Raw genomic sequence first — 12,585 nt, forward strand, 5'->3', positions numbered from 1 at the left:
TTGAATATCTACTATGTGACTTGTTAACAGGGACATGGTCCCCAAGTAGTCCACAGTTAAGGAGAAGGTATGGACACATCCACAAAAAAATGTGTATGAAGAGTAACATGTTATTACAGGAAAACTGCATTGGTGGTGTGTGTTGGTTAAGATCCAGTTGTGCAGAAGAGAATCTGCTATAGCTAACTTAAGCAACAAAAGGTTTATTAGGGTCCAGTAGGATCACTTGGAAAGCTGAAGTCACAGGCTCTAACTTGAGCTTGTAAAAATAATTCCCAGAGCTGTACCATAAAACCAGGCTGCTAAGGGAGCCACTGCCCCACCTGTGAAGTTGAAATGCTGCCCAACAGCAGCCAGCTCCACCACCACGCCACGACAGTCAGGATGGAGAGAGATGGAATAATACTTGAAACTGTGACACTTGACAGAACTGGGTATGCACCTGAATATGACAGGTAAAGAGTGGGGAGGAGAAACAGATTTTGAGAAGAAATGTTCAGTTTAAGCATATTTGGAGGGAGAATGTTCAACGTTGAAGCAGATGAGGCAACGTTTGGCTTTTATTGTACAGAGTTTGAGGAGCTGTGAGCTATCCAACAGGAATGTCAGTGAAGCAGCTGAATATATGAGCCTCAGAATTAAGGGAAGTTAGAGTTCAAGATACAGGTTTGGAAATTGTGACGTTAAAGGTGGTGGCAGAGGTTGGAACCTACTTAAGTGTTTTCGAAGGAAAAACAAAGAAGAGGAGATGCAAGGAGAGCTCGGGTGAGGGCCACGTTTCTAGAGCAGGTGGTAATGGAAAAGTCCAGAGACAGTGTTTGCAAAGTGAGCTCTAGAATGCAGCAGGCTTAACCACAGAGGATAAGTGAAAACATTTTTTTTTAATTGACAAATTTGAGAGGGGTAAACTCTGAATGCTACAGAGAGGTCAAGCAAAACATAAAGATTGCCAGTTGTCTCTACTGTTGGCAACCCAGGAGCACTTTGACATGAGCAGTGCTTTGGGAGTGACAGAGGCAGAAAGCAGATTGCGATGATTTAGAAGTGAGTAGTAGGCAGTGAATCAGAGTCAGGAAGCAAAAATAGACTCTTTTAAAATGCTAACCCATTAAAGCAAGAAGTAAAATACTCTGATGGCCAGAAGAAAAGATCGAGAAAGTTTTTTCTTTCTTTTTTTTTTTTTTTTGGTGAATACTATTTTAATTAGTCATTTTTGTTTACAACGGAAACTCTGAAAATTCAAAATTAAAATCTTTGCCCGTGAGCTTCCTAGAGACACCAGAAAATGTTCCAGCCTTGTGCTCCACATCGTCCTGCTGCACTTTATCCAAATGGACCTTTAGGAGCCGGCTGCGTCCAGCCACACGCGGATTCTCTTGCCCGCGGTCTCGCTCGGGAGGACCAGGTCCTCCAGGATGGCGTCGTGCTGGCAGAGTGCGGCTCCTGGGACGCTTTTGCTTATTTCTGGTACCGCTTTTTCGAGTTGGCTTAGGCAGAATTCGCCTCTGAGCAGTGAAGACAACGTGCTTCCCGCTGAACTTTTTCTCCAACTCGTGCACCAGCCGGACCTGGATTTTCTGGAAAGATTTCACTTGGGGGACCGAAACAAAGATTGTAATCGCTTTCCGACCACCGCCAACTTCAATTTCCTTGGCCGCCGTGATGTTCAGCTCCCGCAGCTGCTCCATGAGGTCCGAGTTCACCCCCAGCTCCAGGAGGGCCTGGGAGATGCCGGACTCCGACTCGTCTGGCTTCTCGCCATTGGGCTTCACGATCTTCGCGCTCGAGCTGAGCACGGCCTCCACCTTGGCGGTGCAGGAGTTTTTTCTTTTTTTTTAATTTATTAAATAGGAAAGAAATGAGTACATTCATACGCAGAAAAGATGGATCAAGGAGAAAAATATAAGTTGAAGAAAGAAGAGAAACAGGGAGTACTTGAGAAAAGAAGCCTCTTTAATACTTGGAAGTGATGAACCTTAAAAGGAATAACTCTTCCCTATAAGACTATAGGAAAGAAGAATCAGAAAGTGTCAGTTATAGGTGTTTTGTTGTAGGGAAGCAATCCGGTGTAGAGAATGTCACTCATCAGACTGCCCTGAGCACGGAGGTCAGTTTCACACACACACACACACACACACACACAATTTAACTGGTTAAGTCTCTCTTCATCTTGTGAGGTCTTCCACAGTTTATATAATTCACCTTTACTCTCATCTCTGTAAGAACCATCATCTACAGATAAGAGTTGTGGGCCAGTGCCAAGAACATCTGAAAAAGTAAGCTATTTGTGTTTCATTTTTGGAACGCATCTGATTATTTTTTTTGAAACCTCCATTTTGTTGAGTTACCCTTTTAAAAAGACCCATTTAATCTAGTCTTCTGCAAAATCCTGGAACTAATACTATGGTTAGAAACCATAATTGTACTTCATAAAGTTTAATAGCCATAGATGAGTAATAAGCCAACACTAATTTGTATAAAGCCTATAAAGCAAATGTAAGTTAGAAAAAAATCCTAACCTACCAGGATATACTGTACAACACAGGGAACATAGCCAGTATTTTATAATAACTATAAATGAAATATAAACTTTAATAATTATGAATCACTATATTGTACACCTGTAACATATATTATACATCAACTATACTTCAGTTAAAATAAATAAATAAATGAATAAAAAGAAAAAAAAGAAAAAATCCAACTGTAACTCTTCTCCAACAGAGAAGATAATAAAACTAGAGGTTGATGGAATATAGGATGTTATTAGATGCTATGATGAAGCAGATATGAGACATTCAATGCCAGAACCTCAGATGAAACTTCATATAGACTTCACCTAACCTCTCCCTACCCCACCCCCACTTTAAGTTCCCTTGATGGAAAATTGTTCACTTTCTGAGAAAAAAGTAAACAATGTTAATACACAGATTTTAAGAAATACAATGGCCTCTGGGAAACTGATGGGGGGAGTAGAAAAAAGAAGAGTAACTTAAGACAGATAAAATAGCTGTGGAACAGCACTAAGGAAAGGTATAAATAGGGGTGCATCTGTCCTATTAATTTTCTCCAGCATCTTACAATATCACTTACAAACTGGCCTTTACAAATATTTTGAAAGCCATGTTGATTATATTGTTACATTAAATGTAGTTAGATTTGCAATATACAGTAATATGCAATCAATCTTTTGAGAGTCCGCCTCTATTCAAAGTTCCAACCTGATGTTTTAAACTAGCCAATCCATTTATTGGTTAAAAATATTTTGTGCACATCAATGAACAGATTATTTCTACAGTTACCATTATAGTGTTGACCACATATACATTCAAATCTTATACGTTAAATGTTTTCTGAAAGAAAACATGAAATAAATATAAATAAGAAAATGAATAAAAGGTGATACTTTCTCAGTGGAGTCCTACAAAACCAAACATAAGTGAAACGAGAATGTAGAGGTAGTAATCAATGGTATACATTTAGGAGATCATAAATACTCTAAGAAATAGTGGTTGAGAGCAAAAAAGTGGCAGAAACCAAGAAACTAAGATCTGGTTATCCACAAGCGGGTAAATGAGCACTTTCTTGGTTTTTACATCTTGTTCTCTCTTTACCTACCTTATATTTAACACACTCTGCTACAAACCACATATTCTCATTGGAAACAGTTTTCTTGAGACTAGCTTAACCTTTAAAAATGTGTGTGTGTCTACATTCATATTTAAAATATTGATTCATTTTTCTTAAAATGCAGAAGAAAATATAAAATAGTCTCAGTCCTTGCCATTTGCTTTTTTACCATTGAGCAATAACTGGGAATAAATGACAAAACTGTATATGCTTAAAGTATACAATGTGAGGATTTAATATACAGATACATTGTGGAATGATTACCAAGATCAAGATAATGAACACATCCTTCACCTCACATAGTTAACACCCCCCTGCAGTGGTGAGAATGCTTAAGATCTACTCTCAGTGACTTTCAAATACCATATCCTTACCCTCTTGATTCCTATGAAAAATAATGTAAAATTTATATAATATTAGAAAATTTATGTTTTCCAAAAACTTGCTAAATGCTTAATACGAGTTCCTCTCCTGAATACACCCACTATTAACAGTTCCTCATGAGTCCCCTCCCTCACCAAAATACACATTTATTCACATACACATACCTAGTTTTAAATTTACTTTCAAATCTTAACATATCACTTTGTATCTTTCTTTTTCCCATTAACATGAATCTTAGAGATTTTTCCATACTAGTATATATATATTTTATATATATGTATATACATATAATATATATATATCAGTATTTCATTATTGTTATGATATAGTATACCATCATATTCATACACTGCAATGTATTAATTTGTTCCCTTTTGATGAACAGCATTTTGATTGTTTTTAGCATTTTGCTCTTATAAAAATTTCTGCACTGAGTACATAAATTTTGACAGACTTTTGTAAGGCTATTGATAGATTAAATTTCAAACAGTGGGCAAAAGTTGTAAGTATTTTAAATTTTGATAAATGTTGTGAAAGTGTCCTCCAGAAAGAAAGGGGCAATATATATTCCCAGCAACAAAGTATGAGACAGCCCATTTATCTACACCCTGGCCAGCACTGGGAAAATCAAGTATTTTAATTTTTGACAGTTTAATAGGAGAAAAATATGCTTTTTTCATAATTTGCATTTTTCCACCATTTACATGCAATTTATTGTCATTTGTATTTTTTGAAAAATCACTTGCTCTTTTAAGAAGTTGGTTTGTTCGTCTTTTCATATTGATTTGCATAAGCTTTTTGTAAATTGTGAAAATTACCCTTTTTATATGCATAAAAAATGGTTTTTGTTGTTAATTTTTCAATTTTGGTTTTGGAATTTCTTTATTATCATCCAGAATTATTGCTGTTAATTTTATAAGGTCAAATTTTTCAATCTTCTCGTTAACGGCTACTCCAAAAGCCTTCCTGTGTTCCCGTATTGTAATAGATTCACATACTTTCTTCAGTTTTATTTGTGGCCTCATTTTTAAAATGTTTAATCCTTTGTGCCTTTGGAAACTTATTTTTTTGATTGTTCCAATTTGTAGGAGTTTTCACACTACTTATTGAATGATACCTTTTGTGCCTGAAAATTTGATATGCCACAGTGACCATGAATTGAATTCCCCTAGGTGTTTAGGTCTATATTTAAAAAAAAAAAAATTACTTTCCTGTTTCATAGCCCTGACTTTTTTTCCTGTATCATACTACCTTAAGTATTCTCAATAAGAATAGGTAAATTTTATTGAGTGACTTTGCCTTGAAACATTTTGATTGTGTACTTGATTCATTTTATGGTTGTGACTTCCTAGAAGTGAGAGGAGGTCGGGGGATACCCAACTCCCCATGAACACTTGTTTATTCTGTTTCGTTGAATTACTTGCTTTAATTCTAACCATAATACTTCCATAGGTATTAATGATCTAAAGTTTCAGGTGGAAAAATAAACTTCAGAAAGGTCACGTGTCTTGCGCAAAGTCACGTAATAACAAGTGGCAAAGCTGAGATTCGAGTCCGTATGTCTCTGACCCTAAAGCCCGTGCTCCCTCTGCAAGCCTACATTGTGAGATGCACGAAGCTACCTGACAGGGTCAATGACAAAGCATGACAGGGTCATCCTTTAGCATTAAGCATCACTTCGAGAGCTAGAACTTAAGGTGGCGTGCTAAATATTGTTAACTGAGAAGGGGAAAATGGGCCTGGAATTAATAAATGTCATAGAGAACAGGGATTGGTCTATCTAGGTTGGTGTATGAGCTATGCGCGGGAACACAGGCGAAAGACAAAACAGAAAATGGAGTTTGGGGCAGACAGGAGACAACTCTGACTCCCTGGCTCGGGAGTGTGTGTTTTATTTATGGTCCTATTAGAGGGAACGGTTTTCCTTTCTATGCAACTGAGTGCTGTTTTAATCTGATGAGGGCCAAGGTCAGCAAAGTATTTCTTGTAGAGCAAATTCTACCAGCCAGTTTGTGTTGCTGTAAATAAATTTTACGGAAACACAGCCTCCCCCATTTGTTCATACAGTATCTGTGGCTGCTTCTGTGCTGCAGTGGCTGTGTTGAGTAGCTGCACAGAGCCTGAAAAGCCTAAAAATCTGTCCTTTACATGAAAAGCTTGACAACCCATGTACTAATGTACTTTCTAAAAACCTCACTATAGTTGCCCTGCATAAACAGATCAATTTTTTTTATATGAACAAAAAGCCAGGTAAGGATTTTCAACATTGATTCAACATTGACCATTTGATTCTTCCCATCACATCACTGTGTAAAAGTGCATGAGGCACCATTTATATTAAAACTTGTACTTATTTAATTTGGTAGTTAGAGGATGAAACCACTTCACTCACTTGATGTCACTCAGGAAAGTAAATAGAAGGAAGATCAAAACTTAAATTGATCTGTGAAGATGTTTAGAAGGCCTAGATATGTTATAAAATGCCTTGGAAAAAACACTTTTAAACTTTGCAATGATATGAAAAATTTTACAAATAATCCAAGGGATAAATCAAAAATTGAAAGATGAAGAGTCTAATATAATAAGGAAATACTACTGTCTGCACTATGCAAATTAAGTTACTTTTGTTCAACAAGAGGAGGCTGAATGGACATGAATGGTAGTGACTATTTACCTGAATTTTCATTACTAAAACTCTTGAGCCATCAGCCAATTAATATAAAGTGTATTTGTGAGATAAGGGAGAGGGAAAACCAAGCAATTTGGTTCCAAGAACTATCTGAGCTCTCAGCAACTCTGCCTCATCAGCTCCTTGGCTGTAGACTACATCTGGTAATGCTCAAAGCCTCTCCTCCAAATGCCACCTTCCTGTCGAATGACATCTTCCTTCTAAACCTGTATAGAGCTTGAGTTGCTTCTAAATCAACTGCAGACAATTTTTAGATAAATGTGAACACAAAAATGTAGGGGCTGTTCAAATTGATATGGAGTAAAAGTTAAGGATCTGTTTTTAATCAAGGTAGAAAATGACTTCCTATAATTATTGACTTGAAGAATAAAGTTTTTCATATTTAAAGGTGACCTATATTTTTATCTGTGTCCTAGACCAGGGTTTCTCAGCCTCAGCACTACTGACCTTTTGGGCCAGGTGGTTTTAGGCTGGGGGGCCATTCTGTATATTGTAGGATGTTTTTCAGGTTCCCCGGCCTCTACCCACTGGATGGCACCCCTCTGTTCCTTCCCAGCAGTGACAAAATTAGCCCTGGTTGAGAACCACTGCCCTACATAACGATGTGTGAAAAACCGTGTCAGAACTGTACTTTATCATCGAGTTAGTAATAAACACCATGATTTAAATAGGCAGCCTGCTACTCTGAGTTCTGCTCTTTTTCTTGAGAATTATATTTATTAATCTTTTATGGGGAAGCAGTATGAAGACTCAAATGTTTAATCTTCAGATTAAACTATCTTTACCAACAGGCTCTGCCATTCAGTAGCTATGTGACTTGATAAAGTACTTCAGGTTCCTAGAAGTTCTTCTAACAGCAATGATTTATGCAAAGTACTTAGCACCACGCCTGACACGTGTTCAGTGATGAATGATTTGGGGTTATTATGGTTGATTATGTTAAACTGTACTATGATTAAAAATACTTTCCCTTCCTATAAAAACATTTTATATTTTCATCCCATGAATTTCCTGCGTGACTTGCTTTGGCCAATAAACTGTGAGTAAAGTAACCATTTCCCAGAATAAGCTTTAAGAACATTGTGTGGTTCTGCTACCTCACCCTGGCTCTCTCTTGAAACCAGCAATGTCTCGGATAGGGGCTCTTCCTTCAGCCTAGGACCTGTTCCCTCAGAATGAAGAAGACACAGAGCTGAACCATAGCTGACCCGTGAGAGATACATAATTTGAGCTAGAAGTAAACCTTGATTGTCCTGAAAGGAGTCATCTAAGTTTTTGCTTCTGTTTTTAATTGTGGTCTATCTTGGCCTAAGGGAATTGATAAAATACTTTATCAAACATTTCTTGACATTTATCACATGCCAGACATTTTTGTTATGGATAAAGAGATTAGCAACACTTTCCATGCTGTTTTAGAACATAGATTGTAGTGATAGAGAAGGAAAAAAATGATACTAAACATAATACATTGTGATAGAGGTGGTCAGGGAAGAGCCTTTTTGAGTTGAAACTGAAAGTTTATTCCTACTTTGCTAGCACGGAAGGGCAGAAAAAGAACCGAGCTAAAGGAAGTGTAAGGCAGGGAAGCATGAGGGCATGGGACATTTTCCTTCCATGGTGAAGAGTGAGGAGGGGATAGAGCAGGCAATGTAAGAAAACAGGAAAGGCAGATGCCACCAATAGTTTAAGGACCTTTTAATGCTCATGTTCTGAAATTTGGAATTTATCTTTTTAGACAAATGGAGAGCACCAAACATTTCTAATCAGGAAAATGACAGTGTCCTTAATTACCCATTTGATCATCTACTGTCCATACTTATTGCCTCTTTAGAAGACTTAATGCCCTTGTAGCATTATTTAAAGATGTTTATCTGTGTCTGAATGTCTTATTTCTTAGAACAAACTCAAAGAATATATGTTCTTCTAATAAGCCAATATTCAACTTTTCTAATATGGAATTTGTTACTTTGGGAGGTTATGATCCTAAATGTAGAGAAACATGGAGCATTCACTTACTGAATATCAATAACTGTTTACTTCTCGTTGAAATGTTGCCAGTGACAGTGCACTAAGGTAGTGTTTCAGGGAGAGAGATAAAAGCATTAAGAGAAATAATAATAACAATAACAAAAAAACAAGAGTGAACAAGTCCAAAATGGAAATGGAAAGTTGTCACTGAAAAGGACTCTGGAAATGGAAGACATCATCTCTTTGTTATTTGAATTCTCCCTATTTGGGATTCATAATGAATCACTGCCATTTTTTTCACTGGGGCTGAGTGGATCTATTCCATTGATAATAATGCCATTCTTTACAGATTTCCTGAAAGCTGTTTCTTGCTACAGAACACATTCCTAACTGACAAATTAGGACACTCAGCCCTTCTAACAATTGTGTATCCATCATCATCATCTTATTATTATCATTTGTTCATTATCATCACTCATACTATATGTCATGTGGCTCTGCTCTCATGACTGCACTCTGAGACACGGTCTCATCGATCGTGACTGTGACCTATGGCTACACTCAACTGCAAAGGGATACAGAGAAAATGAGTTTTTAGTTCCCAAATTTCTCTAGCCGCTCTCTCTAATTTTGTAGCCATAAGCCACATGTGATTATTTAACGGTAGATTTAAATTAAAGCTAAATAAAATTTAAAAGTTAGTCTCCTGGTATCAGTAGGCACATTTCAAGTGCTCAAAACCATATATGCCCAGTGGCTTCCGCAGTCCACTGTGCAGCAGGTATAGGACGTTTACATCACCAAACAACATTCTGTTGGGAAGTGCTGCTCTCTAGTAAAGACACGCAGCAGGGAAGTTTTACCAAACTGGCATAGTGCCAGCAGGGTCTAATGTAGGGAAGAGCCACGTGCGAGTGTTATTTTAAAAGATTAATAATTACTTCTCTATTTCTGTTGAAGCCCAAATATTTTATTTCCTCGCTGATTAACATATTTTATGTTTAGAAGGGGAAAGGTAACAATGAATAAATTAAAAAGTGACTGCGCTCTAAATTTTTCTAAAATTCAGTGGACTCACCTACAAACTTTGAGCCTCTACTGCAACTACAAAATTCCAGTAAAGACAAACAAGGCAGCAGCCTCTTAGGGATTTAACACCACTTTCTGTACATCCATTGTATAAAATATTAATGCAGATGTTCATGGTAATAAATGCTAATACACTGTCTTGAACATGTGAACACAGGCAGATGATCTTTTTACAGTGGCATTTAGTAGTAAGAAGAGTTTATTAAAACCATATATTAATTTTTAGGAAGCTAAAAATAATGCTTAAATTCATATCTAAGGTTTTTAATATTTTTCTATTTTTTTAATGGGTGGAAGGTAATATTTTGCAGCAGAAAGTGCTTGGAACCAAGAACCAAAGTACTAGGTTTATAAAGTAACTGAATCTTGCTGTCCCTTCTTCATGACAACATTGCTAGCATCAGGAAAGCATAACAAACATCTTATGAGCCTCCTGTATGTGACTGAGAGACACATAAATCCGACCCAAGTTACTTGATGGACACAATTTAGAATATAGCATCACTCAATGTGTGGTACTGAGAGACAGTTCAAGAAACTCTCTGATATGGTGAAAGCCAACTCTAGTTTGCATATATCCAAAATATCCTCATTTTAGAAATAAACGAATACTTTCTTGTCCTCTCTCGATGTAACAACTGTGGTCTATACAGTATTTATGTGACATTTTTTGGACCACTCAAGAATGAGAGCATGATTTGAAAATTTATTTTTTTACCTATCTATAAATTATGTAACTTAACATGTGTGTAACTGTCATGATTTTTGCAAACACTAATTAAATTTCTTCTGCAAGGTTAATCATTTTGTTTGATATTTCTGTTTATGGTCATCAAAACGTAAAATTATCTTTTTGAAAATTAGGTAGTGAAAGTAGAGCAACCCAGAGAAAGATTCAAAATTCTAATCTATGGTAGCCTTATTTTTAGTTTCTTAAGGAATCTCCATACTGTTTTCCATAATGGCTGCACCAATTTACATTCCCACCAACAGTGCAGGAGAGTTCCCTTTTCTCCACACCTTCTCCAGCATTTATTGTTTGTGCTATGAACTTTTTAATGATGACCATTCTGACTAGTGTTTGGTTATACCTCATTGTAGTTTTGTATTTCTCTGATAATTAACTAAGAAAACTCTAAATTAAAAAGATACATGCACCCAAAAGTTCATAGCAGCACTATTTACAATAGCCAAGATATGGTAACAACCTAAATGTCCATTGACAGATGACTGGATAAAGATGCTGTGGTATGTTTATACAATGGACTATTACTCAGCCCTAAAAAAAGAATAAAATAATGCCATTTGCAGAAACATGGATGGACCTAGAGATTGTCATACTAAACAAAGCAAGCCATGAAGAGAAAACAAGTATCATATGATATCACTTGTATGTGGAATCTAAAAAAATAGGCAAATGAACTTATTTACAAAATAAAAACAGACTCACAGACATAGAAAACAAACTTGTTACCAGGGGAGAAAGGTGGAGGTGGGTGGGGGAGGGATAAATTGGGAGTTTAGGATTAGCAGATACAAAATACTACATATAAAACAGATAGACATCAAGATCCTACTATATAGCACAGGGAACTATATTCAATACTTTGTAAAAGCCTATAATGAGAATATGAAAATGAATTATATATATGTATAACTGAATCACCATGTTGTACACCAGAAACTAACATAACATTGTAAACCGACTATACTTTAAACAAACAAACAAAAAATGTACATAGTGACCAAATGTGCCAGAGACGCCTGGTACAGCAATAACTTCTCCACGCATGACCGGAACACCGGGGAGGCTGGCCAGCCAGCCTGTTCCCGGGTGTGGCGCCCGGGGCCCTGGGCGTGGCATCCAGAATTTTCCCGCGACACCGTGGAGTTCAGCGAGCCCACGACCAAAGCCGGGAAGGCGGTGGCCGCACTGGACGGGGCCGTCCTGACCCCGGTGTCCCGGCGGAGAGCGTGCGGAAGCTGACCGCGCTGCGCATGCAGTGCCTCTGGGAGGCCGCCTACACCGGGAGGCTGGGAGTGGAGAAGGCTCGAGGTGATCGGAGGAGCAGACAGGTACCACTCTGTGCGCCGCCTGTGCTACTTCAGGAAGGCGTGGGGTCAGCCCGTGAGACTAGACAGCACAAAGAGAACTGCCCAGTGCTGGGAAAGCCCGGGGAGGCCGCGGGATCCAGGACGCTGCTTGCCCCTCAGCAGATCCTGCAGTGCAGCCCAGCCAGCTGAGGCGCTGCATCCCCCACCTGGGACCAGCCACCTGCCCCCGGACCTGCTTTCCGCCTTGTGCAGTACCCTTTCCCTGGTCAGTGGTCCACACGCCACATTTCCCTCCGTGCCTTCCGAGCGGCCTTCTCGGTTCCCTTCCCAGCTGCTGAGCAGCTCACAGCCTACCCCAGGCCAGAGCCGGGCTGCTATGTAGCGCTGGGTTTGGCTCCCGCAGACGTCCCTCCCTCTCTCCCTCCTTCTGGGGTGAGGGCCGGCGCTGCTGGCTTCTTCTCTTCTGTGGCTTCACTGCTGAGTTTCTGTTTTTGCTGGATAGTCCGTGCACCAGGACCTCTGGCTCAGCACCAAACCTCATCTCAGGCAAAGACTTGGTCACTCTGCCTAGGATGTGCTCCTGGCCGCTCTGAGGACGGCTGGACATGTGCTCTCTTGCTTTCCTTTGGGGAAAGCCCTTCCTTCCCAGGTAATTGTTTTCTCCAGAATTATAGCTTCTTCCACACGAGTTAACACTTATCCTGTTGGGGCTCAGATCCCAGGGGCTTGTCTTTTAAGGGGGGAGGGGCTGCAATTTTTTCCCTTGTAGT

The 12,585-nt window shown here is 38.6% G+C and overlaps 2 pseudogenes; one reads left to right on the forward strand and one right to left on the reverse strand.

Moving 5' to 3' along the window:
- Positions 1 to 1,217: 1,217 nt before the first annotated feature.
- On the reverse strand, positions 1,218 to 1,829 carry LOC105062436 (small ribosomal subunit protein eS7-like; annotated as a pseudogene).
- A 9,663-nt stretch (positions 1,830 to 11,492) lies between these two features.
- LOC105062437 (thymidine kinase, cytosolic pseudogene) lies at positions 11,493 to 12,004 on the forward strand (annotated as a pseudogene).
- Positions 12,005 to 12,585: the final 581 nt, after the last annotated feature.

This window comes from Camelus bactrianus, chromosome 7, assembly GCF_048773025.1.
Source record: "Camelus bactrianus isolate YW-2024 breed Bactrian camel chromosome 7, ASM4877302v1, whole genome shotgun sequence".
NCBI classification, from domain to species: domain Eukaryota; kingdom Metazoa; phylum Chordata; class Mammalia; order Artiodactyla; family Camelidae; genus Camelus; species Camelus bactrianus.